The sequence below is a fragment of the Sturnus vulgaris genome, chromosome 3 (genome assembly GCF_052056855.1).
Source record: "Sturnus vulgaris isolate bStuVul1 chromosome 3, bStuVul1.hap1, whole genome shotgun sequence".
Lineage (NCBI taxonomy): Eukaryota > Metazoa > Chordata > Aves > Passeriformes > Sturnidae > Sturnus > Sturnus vulgaris.
Window position 1 is genome coordinate 28,980,860 of NC_142245.1, and position 14,030 is coordinate 28,994,889.

Genomic DNA, 14,030 nt, shown 5'->3' on the forward strand with positions numbered 1-14,030 from the left:
GAGTATCACTAATGTAAAACATTCTCTCAGGAAATAGCTTTTTCATTGTGAACAGTTCTGTTTCTTAGCCCTCATCAGTAAGATGTGGAGTACTGTAGTTAAGATACCTTGTTTGTGGGGGAGGAGACAACCTGAAGTCCTCAGCTATTCTAAAACCCACCTTCAAACAAACCAGCTAAGAACAATCAAAATAATTGGGACCGAGGAATCATAGATGGTCAGATGCAAATGTCAATCACATCATCTACTCCAGTTTTGGACTTCCCAATAGAACACAGATGTTAACCTACTAAATCAAGGGAGCAGTGGGTCAGAAAGATTATCAGGTACATGATGATGTAAGGAGGATGCTGAAAGAAATGGGTTTGTTCAGTCTTCAGAGAACACTACAAAGGGGGGACACCAAGGAGGGAAGGTGAAGGCATATTGATGCCTTCAATTATCTAATGGAAAATTATAGAGATGATGGAGTCATCTGTCCTCAGAGGTGCCCAAAGCTCAGCTGAACAACAGGGCCATAAGCTGGCTCTGCTCTGAGAAGTGGCTTGGCCAGATAAACTCCTTCTTGCCAATCTATGTTGGTTTATGATTATATTCTATGATTTTGTTCGTGACCAGTAGGAAATGACAAAAAGAGGGATAGTAATTCTGTCCATGCACATACTGGATATCTGAATGGTAGGAATCCACAGAAATAAGGTAACTTCAGAGACTTAGGTAGCTTAACCATTTGCCTTTATCAAAGGACAAAATACTGAAGCACACCTGCTATTACTCAGGATAATGGCTTCTTTGGTGTGGAAAGATCTAACACTTATTTAAATCAAGCTGTATAAGGCAACAACTAGGTAAAGTCCATGCTACTTCCTTCTAGCAGTACTGACCTAAATCCTTCTTTATAGTCCCTTACCAAATCAAAATTTGCATTACACACTGTAGATTACATCATTCACAAACCATCCAGAACCATCTTGGACACCATTAAAAAGCTTCAAGAGCTAAGTTATTTTGTGTGGCCTCCTGTTTACATGCTGTTTCCATGACAAATTACACTGTCTAGAAAGAAAAGTTCTCAGCAAATCAAGTCTCTTACTCTCCAACAGGATCTGGCCTCTTATTTTCCTCAGTACTTGATAAGAAACCACTTTGGTAGGTATAAAGGTCTACAGTCATACATCCCTTTGAAGGAACAGAGCCTACATAAATAAAAAAAATCCCAAACTCATAATGAGGTATATGGAAATCTGCTACTCAGGCAAAACAGTCTGGGTTTAGCAGACTGTTCACCACATGGAACAGTTCTGCAGGTCTGGATTTTGCATATGCAACGATGAAAAAAAAAAAAGCCCCGAGTACACCACAGCTACATAAAAAACAAACAAACTTTTCCAGCAGAAGTAAGACTTGAATGGGATTTTTAAAAACAGAATTCAGTTTCCTTGCTTCTACCCCCTTACTAAAATTATTCACACAAGAATAAAATTTTGTAACTTGTGGTTAAGAGCAGTGAAGTGTGACTATGATTAGAAAGTTGGAACATTTCTGAAACAGTATGTTCTTACAAAATTGCAAGTATAGGGTGTCCATCGATCTCTAACATTGGAGAATGGAAGACTTGACCTGCTATATTACAAGTGAGTTGTGAACCTTACTTTAGGACCCTGACTTCCAGTTTATTAAACTCCTTAAATATGATGTAAATATATCCATAAAAGCCTCCAATCTCATACACTGAGCAACTGGTACTGTCCACTTTAGAATCCTGCCTTGCCTCATTTGAAACCAAGTCCAAGTTTCCTTGCAGCATGGACATACCACTAAAGATGCTCAGATGACTACAACAGGAATTACAGGCTTTTCTCTCAGTTACAATAGCAGGTATGAAATTGAGTCATCTCTAACAGACTACACATGCAAAAAACAAGCTTTCATTCCTATATCATCAGTTTACAATACATCTTCCAGACTGAATTATTATGATTTGTGAGTAAGGGTTTCCCATTTTACTGGTATCCATCTCTTGAAAGTACCCATCCCGTAAAAACATGTTGACATAAATGGAAATCCAGCCCTTCTCAAATGAAAAACAGACTGCTAAAAGGTGTGGCTTCTGAGAAAGAGGTCCCTCCACAGAAAGAAGGCTGGAATTTCTAGTATAATTATCCTCTGAAAACAAAATAAAGCTGTACAATATGTAATTTATGTTCTAGAGAAATAATTATGGGTAGGGAAAATTAAGAGTGGACAGGCTTCTTTGTTCCCTCTATTGGGTCAGAGACTCTGCTTATTAAATATTTTAATAAAATACTGCATTTGCACAGGACCTTGCCTCTGACCATCTCAAAACTGTCTATAAGCGTTTAGCAATTAAAATTCATCTGCCTAATGAAACTGATATTTACCTTTTATTTTTAAACACATAAAGAAGCTACTGTTTAAAGTTTGATTTGATTATGCCATACTACAATGTCTCTGTCATGTTGAAGGAACATATTTGCAGTACCTCACAACACTGAGACCATGCAAGAGGCTGTAATAATTCATTTGACTTATAAATTAATCTGCAGCTGAAGAAAGAAGAGAGTTACACAATGCCAAAAAAGGATCTGTAAAGGGTGCAAAATGGAGACAATTAGGCAAGGGGATGTTGCCGTGCAGCTCAATATCTAAGGCTTCTTTTTGAGGTACCTCAAAGTCCTATCAAAAGAAGAAATGCTGAACAAAGTGCTATAAGAAGCTTTTTATAGTGAAGTATATTCCATTTGTCAAAGTATTTCACCAGCACAGGCTGAAGATTACATGTGTTGCTACATGTCAAATCTGCTTTCCAGGTAGTTGGGCCTCTTGGAGCATAGATCTTAAATATCTCGGTTTGCAATCAAGCTTTCCTTCCTGGTATCAAGGCTATACACCCCTTACAAAAACCCCCATGTTCATTTTATCAGGACAACAAAAAAATGTTAAACAAAAAGCATCAAGAGATATGAAGAGGAAGCACAGACAACTGCTCCCCTACAGCTGCCAGAGTAAGGCTAGTTTCAGTATAATCAATTGAATTCTATCTGATTTCTACACTGTTTTTTTCCAATAAACTGCTACTTTTTAAAGGCTAGAATTCTAACAGTCTTGTATTTTCTGTAATTTTAACGATTCAGGAAGCAACAGTCTTAGGGGATGCTATTTCATTTTGACTAGTACCAGATGATATTAAATACATGGTAGATCCACCTGTCTCAGAGATAAGACTGTACCAACATGCCGGAACAAAGACCTGTTGGCCTCACAATTTCGCTTACTCTTACTCTAAGCCTACTCAGCTCTGTGAACCAACTTCACATATCTCATTTTAAGACAGAGCAGACTCCTTTGCAGCAAGGTCCAGTCCTGGGTTTCCAGAGTCAGTCACAACATGGTTCTGATCCATGGTCTGTGAATTAAATTGTGTTTTGTAAGGAACTCACTACTGAATTCAACGAATGCAGCAGTCAGCCTGCATTAATAGAAGCATTATTCTGTGACATGCTGAAACAGAAGTTTAGAAAGTGTAGCTGGAGTATGTTTAGATTTCTGCTGTTGACTGGTGCACTCCAAGTGACTTGCTCTGTCTCTCAATGGATCTATTTGTTCAGGCTGACATACAAAAGGCAAAATTCTTTCACTTTTTTGATAACTTCTAATTAATTAAAATGTCTTTCTCAAGAAATCCTCCTCAATAAATGGCTTAGCATTAATTCACAAGTCAAGAGAAGTGACTGTTTTTGTTCTTGAGTATTTACAGGTAAAGAACCAGTTATTTGCCCTTCTTTTAAAGCATCACTTGATTAGAGAAGAAGGGTACTTGCAGGTTTCAAGCTCAGAAGATTGGGTGCTTTAGCAAGACACACTTACAGGCATATAGGGAAATGCTCTTAGTCCTATCCCTACCCCCTTCCCTACAACTCTTGGGCCTGCCTAGTTTCCTTAAACTTTCATTTGCATCGCCTCTTCCATGCAATTCATTTTGCTTCCCTCTTTCTCCAAAGAGAACAAAAATGCAGGTTTCTCTAGATTGCTGGGAAACTTTTGAGCTAAGTCTGAAAAGTGAGGATTATTTCAGTCTACCCTCTGCATCACAGTTTAAAGAGTTAAGTGCTTACACAGTTTATGCTACTACAGCTAAGGACCTGTGCACACATAATACAGTTTGTTTTGTGCCTCCCCCTTACCTGCTCCCATTCCCCTTTTCCAAAAGTTGTGTAAGTTTTTCTGTGAAACAAGTATCAGAAAGAAAATTTATAGAAAAGCTACCCTCTTAAAAGGAGGCACCTCACCCAATAAGAGGTTTGATTTTTTGTTTTTGTTTTTTTGTTTGTTTGGGGTTTTTTTGTTTGTTTGTTTTGGTTTTTGTTTTGTTTTTTGTTTTGTTTTGTTTTTTGGTTTTGTTTTTTGGGAGAGTAGAAAATGTGTATTTGGATAAGGAAGTCCAAAACTGTAAGAATAATACTTATCCTGAATACAGTGTGATATAGCATTAAACAGCTTTATATCAAAAGAAAGTGGTACGTGATATTGACTGAACTCAACATTTCCAACTCCAATATATTTTTTCTGCAAAACACATAGAAAGTAGGGAAATGACAAGTTCAACAATTGTGAATAATGGAGTTATAGATTTGTCTAACTTTGAAAATGTAAACAATTTAAAAATTTGCCTCTGAGTAGAAAAGACCTTTTATATGGGTTTAAAGTAATTACAAGCTTTTCTTTAGTGTGGCCAGTTTTAAAGCATTGTCAAATCGATGTACTAGTGATGGAAAGTAGACTTTAGACTTCACAGACTACAGCCCTTTATTTTACCAAGATACACTCTTTTTAACTCTCTACAATACCCACCTTATTTTGAAACTGAAGCACACTGCAGACCGACATGCGCATTTAAAGGGTTTATGACTCATGGTGGCTATATCCAAGAGTAGCCTGAAGCATGTGGAAAGAAATTCCCTTCTTTTTGCTCTTTTTTTCCTATTTTGAGAGGCATGTTAAGGGCTTTGATCTCCTTCCCTGTTCTCTTTCTCCTTTGTTGCTGAAGTAAATAGCTGACTTTTTTTTTTCTTTTGCAGTTTCATCACTTTAGTACATTACACCATTTGGCACAAGAGACACAAGGAACCACATCAAATAAAAGCACGTGACCACAAAAGCTGCCTTACCAACCATGATCCCAGATTTGCTGTCAGTTTACCATTTTTCAGACTTGCCTGACTGTAACCAAATCCCTCCTATCACACAAACAATGTGGTGCTTGGCAGAAGCCTTGGGATAGTGCTTCGATCAGCAACACAAATCTTAGCAGTAAAGTAACAGAACATTTGTACTGAAAACTTGGACAGTCTAGGTTTGAGACAGTATTTTCTTTCCTTTCTTGTAATAGTCCATTTAAAGCAAACATAATTAACATTTTGCTTGTCCACTCAAATCTATCACAAAGGGAAGCATGTCCAAAAAATTTTCCATTCTATTTTTAAAGAAACAATTTTTACTTAGAATTACGTCTACTACAATACTGGTAAAGCAGAAATGTATGTTTTCAGCTAAGAGATATAATCTGAGGCATCTATATTATTGAATGTACTGGAAAAAGAAATACAATCACAAATAGGCCTAGAGGGAAAACTGTGCCAAATCTACTTATCTGAAGAAAGAATCCCGGTCAAACTCAGACTCAGCATCTGGCCATTAGAGCTGAAAGGATGATACCATCATTTTTTCCTTGACCTACTAGCGGTTCAGAGTAAATACCTCTGAGCTTGTCCTGACTAGTGACTGGAAAAAAATATGAAATAATCACTGTAAAGAGCAAATACTAAAACCAGAATGCATTCTAGTTTCACAGAATGTGCAGAAAACTGCAAGTCAGACTCACTGAGCTTTATTTCAGCTCTTCTGCTGACTCTGTATGTTCTAGCATGTTATTTCAACCATTCTGCTTCCCTGCTTTCCCACCTATAATGTTCAGATGCTTACACTGAAGCACATGGAACTTTAATAATATTCATAGCCTAGTACAAAAAAAGCTGTGGGATGAAGTCATCTATAAGTGCTAATAAAGACTATGTTTGAGTTATTCCAACTTCTCTATTCTGCTGCAGGTAAAATTGTAAGAAAGAAGCAGTTGTCGATAATGTATTAGCTGTTTCAGACAAAGTGGTTATACCGAGGAGACTTACATCAAGTGAACAGATTCTAGGTCCTAGCAGACCTTAATCTATCAGACTCAAATGCAAACCATAGCTAGAGTGATCCAATACTGAAAGATTTGTGAGGATAAGAGCTCTGTCGCCAGGATTCTACTCCTTCTCAAAGAAAATAACTCAAGAAGCAGGAGATGAATAGATGGTTAACCCTTTAATTATGTTAGAATTTGTTTCTTTTCATCCCTACACTGACAGTACTGAGAGCTAGAGGAAGAAAGAACAGATACTCCTGCAAGATCAAGTTTTTCTTACTGCTGTATGATAGCACAGAAGTCTGAAAATATTAGTATTTCCTCTGTATTTGATAAATCAGAACTGAAAGGATTTTTCCTTTGCTTACTAGATCTTTAAACACAGAAACATTCTGCATAAAGGGGACTGCCAGATTTCTATTGGTGTGTTGAATGAGTGAAAGCCTGGGCTGCCAGTGCTGGAAAAGGGAGGGCTCCACCATCCCCACATCTCACATTCTCCGAAGAAACAAAACCACAGAGGATAACAATTCCTACCCATCTGATGAGACACTTGAGGCCACACAGTGGTACCACAGGGCACATAAGCATTCTGCCTACAAGAGGCACCATACTGCTTTCTTCTCTGGGTGACAGGACCCACTTTTATAAACTGACCAGTGGCTTACAGCACACAGCTGGGCAGGCAGGCAGCCCAGCACAACTGATTGTCCTCTGGCACCTCCATCAGACCTCGAGGTACAAACTTGAGGAAAAGCCTCAAAGAAAAAAAATTATCCTTGAGGCTTCAAAGTGTACAGGTTAACTTAACTGGTGTCAACAAGACCACTCTATAAAATGGTAGAAAAATTACGGTCATTTTTTCATTCTGAAAACATAAAAGTGGAAAGTATAAAAGCAATATATTTCAAACTGCTTCAAAGTATTAATATAGAATCGTTTTTCATAATACACTACTAAGAAGTTCAAAAAGAAAATATGAAAGGTTCCACAGGCTATAAAAAGAGTGTGATTCTCTTCAAGGCTAAAAATTTCTGACAAATGTCGCTTTTGTGTTGCAACTTACTGAACTAACGCCCCTCTTAGTTTTTCTGCAAAAGAACTCCAATAGCATAGTATATTGCAAATGTACTATACTCAGTCAACTGGGGCAGAGAGAATCTGTAATAAATGTAATAAATGACAGAAGAACTGCATTTACAGACACTTCTTATTGTATCAAAAATAGAACTTTGGTGTATCCTTCCCCCTCCCTCCCAAAAGAGACTGCTTACTAGTATTAATTCCAATTAATAACATGAAATATGAAATATTTTTACTAAATAATAATTCATTAAAGAATATTTACAGGAAACAGATACAAAAAGCCCTGAATTAGTTGCTAGAAGCCTTTCAAAAAGGAAGGCATGGTTCCTGTCCCAAAGAACTTTCACAGTCCAGTATTTCAAGCTACATTGCAGAGAGGGGAATTGAATGGGAGGGTGGGAAGCATGTACATTGCAGAAAGAAGACTTGAACCTTTAAACACTTACAATGTAGATAAATAATTTCCAAAGCATTTTGCTTATTTCTTAAAGGTTGGCAACATATTAAGAGAAACCCGAGTGAGAAGCGAAGAAACGTCAGAGAAGATTTTCACAGAAATTCAATGCAATAAGGAAATAACAGCAAATAAAACTCCCAAACAACCAGGAAAAGTTGTAAGAAAGAAATCCAAACAAACAGAGCAGCAGCAAACATCACTGAACAGAAAAGGTAGATAAGATAAGCAACATGGACAGATAAGTAAATAAAGAGAGCACTGTGCAGTCCTGTTTTGTTTTCATTTCCACAGAAGTTCAAAAACGTACAAATGAAGATTAAAGAAATTAATTAAGATGCCAAGAGAAAGTCCATGTAGCCTAACCTCCTACAATTTTCTTCTGCATGGATCTCAGAAAGAAAAGAAAATGTGAAAGAAGCTGGAAACTCATCGCAACTGTGACAAAACAAGATTTTGGGTGAAGCAAAAGAAAAATCTGTAACTGAATAGTAAAACTTTTCCACCCTGCACTGATTTGAGATGCCAACATAAATTCAAGAATTTGTTTAAAATAATGCACTATCCCCCATTTCTCCTTCTCAAGAACTGTAAAGGAGGAAAGTTGAGTCTGTTGTACAAAATTTTTTCTTCAAATTCCTTTTCTTCAGAAAGGTACTTTTAATGGCATTACATGTTTTGCTGATATATTTATAACCACCTAAACTGTGAATATATTAAGGGCCCTCTAAGTAGCAAGTAAAATAATACTGGGCATTGGCTCTTCTACTTCAAGGGGAAAATGCAATGACTTGGAAGAGCTATGTCAAAGGAACTAAAAATGGCATAGCATGAAGATGTGAGCTAGAAATTATAAATGTCTGCATAAAGAAGAAAAAGAAAGAATACTGGAGTGCTGGTATGCTGTAAGCAGTTTTCTCCTCTGAAACAATAGCACCCAATAAATTAACAAAAGAATCCAGGATTTATTCATTGTAAGGATCCCTGGAAATTGCTCACTGCACAGAAGCCTTGGTGGTATGTTACACAGTGCTTGACAGCATTTAAGATACTGATCTACTCTTTTATTATTCACTCTGCTTTAGTGATGAAGATCTCTCAAACAATTCAATTGAACAGAATATTTATCACAAAGCCACGTACATCTTCTCTTGTTATCCATCAATAAAGTGGATAACATAAATTAATAACTGTTCTAAGACGGTATCAGTTACACAAACAAACATACACCATATCTATCTGTAATTTCTGATCACTCTTCCAGCATGCATTCAATAACATCCAGTTTATTACACTGTTACTGTTCACATGGCAGGGTAATTTTCCAGTACTTGTACTAAACCCAGCTAACCAGCAGTGTCTATCACAAAGCAAGAAAATGACTTTCAAAACCTGTATGACTCTATTGCCTTCCCTGCCTACTGTTCTTGCCTTTTTCTGAAGAACAACAGTCATTTCCTATAACTTGCAGCCTTTTATGTTTTGTGACTGCACTTGCTCATATTGTTCCTTATTTTATGTTCCCTAATCTACTTGCCAAATTACAGTAATTATCTCTTATTGTTAATCTTTTCCTATATTGCTTAATGCCCAACACTTCCAGTGACACAGTCCTTTTGCAGAACATTTATTTTTTGCCTCTGTGCTAAAACATTGCTGTGCTGTAAATCTCTGTCATGTCATTTTTTTTCCATTCTCCTTAGGCAAGACAGTAATCCTTATTTGTGAATCTCATCTATCTGGAGAAACATTTTGTATGAAACATCCTGTCCTCTGCTTCATTAGCATCACATTTAATTAGCTTACATGAAGAACAAGAAATACATACTGAGAAGGCAAGAAAACTTGCAGAAAAATTTCAGAAATGAAATGAGAGCAACATGCTGGAAAACTTCTGGATATGAAGTTGAGCATTTGGGTCATCGATAAGAATGCCTGAGGGAGACAAAGTTAAAGGAGAAAAATGTTTTTCTTTTCGTACATCTGGCTTCTGACACTGATTTCCATGTGTATGCAGCATGATTAAAGGACATTCTTGCTCAGATCTTGAAATTGGCTTTATCTTATGTTCACAAATGATGTGGAATGCTACAAGTCTGGTCTGGTGCTCCTGCTAAATGCTCCAGAAGGCCGAGTGCACTCTGGTTTTATGTAAGCCAAATACACATGTGGACACAAGGCAAGAGAACATCAGTTTTTCATGTAAACACAGCCACTGTGGCTTGACAAGCTAATATGAACCATGTTAAACTCCTACTCATTTAACAAGGTGATATCAATCTGCTCAGACAGTTTTTACAGTCCCTTTCAGAATCTTTACCACAGGAATTTGTGTAAGTCTGTTTTTTTCCTATGAACACAAAAAATTCAAAATTCATCCTAATACATTCTCCTCAAAACAGAGGGAAGCAGAGCTATGGATCACATTGCACAAGTGCAGCCTTTGGTTGGTGGGTAGGTGGAAAGACTGAGAAAAATTCTCAGAAGAAAACACTGGCACTTTGAAAATCTGGTCTTAAAAGAAATAAAGGTTCCTTCTGTAAAAAGGCAGACATATGTCTACTTTTAAAACAGAAAAGGCAGAAAATAAACGCAAAGGTCTTTATTGTGTTAAAACTAAAGCAGAGACCCCATATATACACAAGAAACTGGAAATCTCATAATTTGTAACTTAACAGCAGTGCTTAAGTTGATCAGAAAGCGAATACAGGTATTCCCAGGATTTTGCTTACACTGATGCCTGGATTTTTGGTCATGGAATACATTCATTCTAGCATGTTCTGCAAGGCAAAGACTGGAGCAAAAAATCCTTTTCACAAAGATTTGCCTTATCCCAGAAGAGATAATGAACATTCATAGTGCACATACAGATATCAGTCAGGCCATGAGTGAAACATGGACACTTCTACCCCCTAAACTGTCTTTTAAAGCTGTCCCTCTTTCCTTTAGAAGCTGCAAATACTTACATGGCCATTGAAAGACAAAAATTCCACCTTTACATTAGTATACCTTATCACTTTTTAAAGATTTGATTAATATTACTTAATGCTTAAGATGTTGAGTGGTAAGATAATGGGATGGCCTAAATGGCATCTACAAGTAGATGTATTTACAAATAAATATGAGATGCTTTGATAAACCAGCCTCTTTAGCTAAAGAATGACATTTTTAGAAAAATTGTCAGCTTTTAAATATTTTCTGTTCTATCATTTAGTAAGACCGAAATATTAGGATTCTACATCTCAAATTGTTTCCTAAATATTCTCTTTTCAGAATATTTATTGAGGTTCATGAGTCATATATATATATATATATATATGTAAAAAAGATCAGATGATTACCAAAATAAAAGCATTGAAGCAGTACTACGTGTCTTACTAAAATACCTCTTACCCTAAAAATGCAAAGTGAATGCATAATACTACTTGTGTATAGTGCTTTTACAGATTGCTTCAAATACATCAATACACAATCCTTGATACAATTGATGTCAGGGAATGAATATTATTGTATGCCAATAAAAATTGAGCAGAACTCACAACTACTTCAGAAGTGGAGTACTACCAGAATTTCTCAAGCAGATCTTCAGCATCTTTTAAGGAGAAGTTTACTATTGAGCCACTTCAGATTTTCCAAAGTTCTACCTTCCATCAACTAATATCCCTTGGATGCTATCTACTCAGGCAGGTTAACTGTTTTCTCATTTTACAACATTTAAAGAAGAGGCTGCACACTGTCTATGCTATTGATCTGCAACCATGCACGTACATGATTTCAGACCGAGACGACTTCACAAGCTTTTCTTATTGTAAAGACCTGCCACTCATGAAAAGTTATTTTTGAATTGACTAAAGAATGTAAAAAATGAAACCTTCCATATTACTTAAATCTATAAATAGTGTTTTAGAATTCTAGTTTACCTGGGGCAAAAATAGCTGATCTAGGGCTCCTACATGCTTAGGTTATTATTTTGTTGTGAAGACAGAAGTTCTCAGAAATCATATGCTCTTTGCTTTTTCTACTATTTCCTGTATTCAACATAGAGGCCATCACTGGATGTTTTAAAGTAAATTATAATGAATGTGCTAGCTTATGAAGATTTTAGGTCTGCTGAAGTTGGAGTTGGAAAAAACCTGGCCTAACAAAAAAATACAGTTGTGAATTTAAATTTAAACTTCCCTATATATAGCCTGCGTTCACTGGGCTTCCTTCTTGCAAATGACTGAAGGCTATTCCTTTAGTAAGTACTTCTACAGTTAGTGTTTCTTTGGATATAGATAGTTTTTAATTTCTTTAAAAATAGCAGCACTTACACTGACAGCAAAGAAATCATACTCATCTCACACTTTCAGATTTTTTACATTTCCCTAAGAGCTCAGGGCAACGATGCAATATCAGGATACTATACGTGCCTAATTTCACTTGAGATTAAGAATCAGGCATAAGGTTTAAAAAAAAAAAAATCAGGTGTTTGGTGATACAAACGAGAGATTGAGATTTGATCCTCTTTTAGTGAGGTAAATTCTTATCTACCTTGGTTTAAAATAACAATGTACTTAGAACCATAGGATTTGGATCTACTGTACCTAATATATTATTTTCAAGCTAAAAAGAAAGCAATAGTGAGATGAGAGTCCTTAATATCATTCACCTAATTCTGACTCCACAAACGACAGCCAATCCAATAGGTTCTCAAATGTTATCCTTTCTCTTGTTTGGTGGCTCAAACTTGGCATTTGTATAATACAATACACTATTTATTTATTTATTTATATTTTCAGTTACTACAACCTTGGGCACATAAAATCCTTATCTGAATGTTTCCTTGATAAAATGAGATACTGCCGTTTTACCCCATAACCACCTGCACCTCATACGTAAGCCCATAAACAAAATGCGTAATATTAAGTCAACACTTTCTTCCCCTCACAAGCCCCCCAAAGAATCACAATTTCAAAGTTTTGGTTCACACATCTGCAGTAATTTGATCATCTTCTGCACACGTGCCATAACAACACAACGTTACCAATGTTAATGTCATACCAATATATGGACATGACCTAATAAAGGTTGATGAATTACTTCTTTATGAGTTTTATGTATGTAAACATCAGCTATAATGTTCCATGGATGTAATCTCTGCATTTCTTTTATTCCTGACTGCTTGCCAGCCAATGTTTACCTATCTTTATTTGCACGAATCGGGACTAGTCACAAGACAAGTAAGAAGGAAGTTTGTGAGTAGCACAGTAACAAAGTCTGGTTTCCAGTGGACTTCTACAACACATCAGACTGACTTTTTACACAGGCTGCGTTAAAGCCACAGCACAGCAGGAGTTCAGTCCTTATAAACATCAGAGAAACCACACTGGAAAGATGGCCTAAATGCCTTTGGCAAATGAAAAGCTTCAAATGCTATTTAGGCCTTGCAAGACATGAGAGCATGCATTCAGAAGAGGAATCTTGACTGAAGACAGGCTTTTTCCACCTGATGTTTAATAAGGCATGAATTCTGATTGAAGCACTTCCTAAGAATATTCATATTTTCTTTCTCCCATACAGAGTGAGCTTCAGTACTGTATTCACCACTGAATACAGAGGGGCTTCAGCCTTTCCTTCAGGTGGCAGTAAGGGTATCCACCTCTTCTTGGTGGTTATATTCATTAATTATATTCATTAATTCATTAATTATATTCATTCATTTCCTATTTTCAAGACTTACACCTTTCTGCAATTTTTTTTTCAAATGGACCAGCACGCTCAAAAAAGTTATCAGGACAAAAATGACAGAAACCTGTATGTACAGATAACATGACCATATTAATTTTATAGCAAACAAAATCAATGTTCTTAGGAAGCCAGATTAAAAAATAACCCAAATTTCCCACCACACAATGTATGTAGAGAGGAATTGAAGTCTTTGGCAGAGGTAACCAGCAGGAAAACTGCCAAGACCTCAAGCTCTGTCTATGCAGAAAATGATAGTAATTCCAAGAAACCCACCCCCAAACCAACCCCACTGATTAGCCTGAAAGCTTAAACAAAAACCTGAAAATCAACTGATTAAACTCATATTGCACATGCAATTCAGAGAGAGGACAGTGTTCCTCAGACACTCTCCTGAATAAGAACAAGCATAGGAAACTTCATCCCATTAGGCAAATCATTTATCAAAATCACTGTTCTGAGAGCTTCTACAAATGTCTTCTTAACCACAACCCCAGGAGCGTCAACATAATCCTAGCAATCCACTTTCCTTACCATTAGTGCACACAGGTGCATATT

General features: G+C 36.6%; 1 protein-coding gene across 1 annotated transcript in view; it reads right to left on the reverse strand.

Moving 5' to 3' along the window:
• The window catches only part of BABAM2 (BRISC and BRCA1 A complex member 2), a 160,710-nt gene that overhangs the window by 37,419 nt on the left and 109,261 nt on the right, over window positions 1-14,030 (reverse strand). The gene's annotated exons all lie outside the window — the stretch shown is intronic.